Genomic DNA, 1,382 nt, shown 5'->3' with positions numbered 1-1,382 from the left:
CGACTGCAGCACCTACCACTGTTGGTCCAACAACTGCAGCACTTACAACAGAAGCAGCTACAACTATCTCACCTACAACAAGCAATCCAACGACGGCCACACCTACAACCGAGGCTCCTACGACTGCATCACCTACCACTGTAGCAGCTACAACTGCCTCACCTACAATAAGCAATCCATCGACGACCGCACCTAAAACAGCAGCACCCACAAGTGCTGCACCAACTACCCCGCTTGCAACCACTGATGCACCCACATCAGCAGCCCCTTCGAGTGTTGCAAAAAACCCTGCTACTCTGACGAGTGCAGCACCTACAACTGGCACTTCCATGACATCAGCAACAACAAGAGCTGCACTTTCAACTGCAGCATCTACGACAGCAGACCCTAACACTGTCACGCCAACTACACCTGTTGCAACAAACACTGTGGTATCAGAAACGGCTTATATTCTCTCAGCAGAACTGATAGGACCGACTTATTCACCTGCCCTCAGTAATTCCAACAGCGATGAATATAAAGCACTTAAAGTAACAATACAAAAAGCGGTAAGAGCATTTTCAAAATATGCATTTGCCATTGATTGATTATAGCGGTGTGAAAAAAGCATTTTACAGAATGTTTTTGCAACTGTCATATCTGTTTAGAAAGAATGTTCTTAAACAATAATCAAGGTCTTTGAATGTTGCTTTCTTTTGCAGTGTAACGAGAAATACAGCCTCAAATTCCCAACTACGTTTTCCGACTGCCGTTTGAAAAGCTTCAGGTAAGAAGATTTTCCTAGAGTGCTTCTCTGATTGAACTCTAAATGCAAGAATTCAGTCTTAAAATGTGTATCTCTAATCCTAATCGTGTCATAAGAACACATTAAACAAGGCAACAGAATCATCTCAAGTCATAATATAATACTTGTCCCCTTCCCTTCTATTTTACAGTGCCTTAAATACACCACAAGGGTCTGAAACTCAAGCAACTGTGGGGGTTGTGTTCCATCAGACTACTGCCATTGCAGATCTCCCACAGAATGATATTGTTGCTCAAACCTTAGTAGAAGCTCTGAGTAATTCCAACAATATTCCTAACCTGAGCATTAATCCTGCTTCAGTCATAGTATTGGGTAAGTAAACACAAGAAAATATTGTACCATCATCATTTGAAATACATTTGGAATAGAATGTGCCGCTCAAGTTCAGTTCATAAATAAGTCAGCAACTGAACTCAACTGAAACATATGTATTTGTTTCACAGCAAGTCCAGTTCCAGATCCGATTACAACTGCTCCACCTACAACCACACCATCCACAGCAACAACAACACCTGCAGCCCCTGAACCCACTTATATTCTCTCAGCAGAATTTAAAGAAGTGGCTTTTTCACCTGCC

General features: G+C 42.3%; 1 long non-coding RNA gene across 1 annotated transcript; it reads left to right on the top strand.

Annotated features, from left to right (window-relative positions):
• Window positions 1-504: 504 nt before the first annotated feature.
• LOC117487886 lies at window positions 505-961 on the top strand. Its single transcript, XR_004556450.1, has 3 exons — window positions 505-548; window positions 702-766; window positions 936-961. It is a non-coding gene; the product is annotated as an uncharacterized LOC117487886 (long non-coding RNA).
• Window positions 962-1,382: the final 421 nt, after the last annotated feature.

Source organism: Trematomus bernacchii, unplaced genomic scaffold, assembly GCF_902827165.1.
Source record: "Trematomus bernacchii unplaced genomic scaffold, fTreBer1.1, whole genome shotgun sequence".
Classification (NCBI taxonomy): Eukaryota; Metazoa; Chordata; class Actinopteri; order Perciformes; family Nototheniidae; genus Trematomus; species Trematomus bernacchii.
Note: the sequence above shows the minus strand (reverse complement) of the source record. Positions and strands in the feature narration are given on the sequence as shown.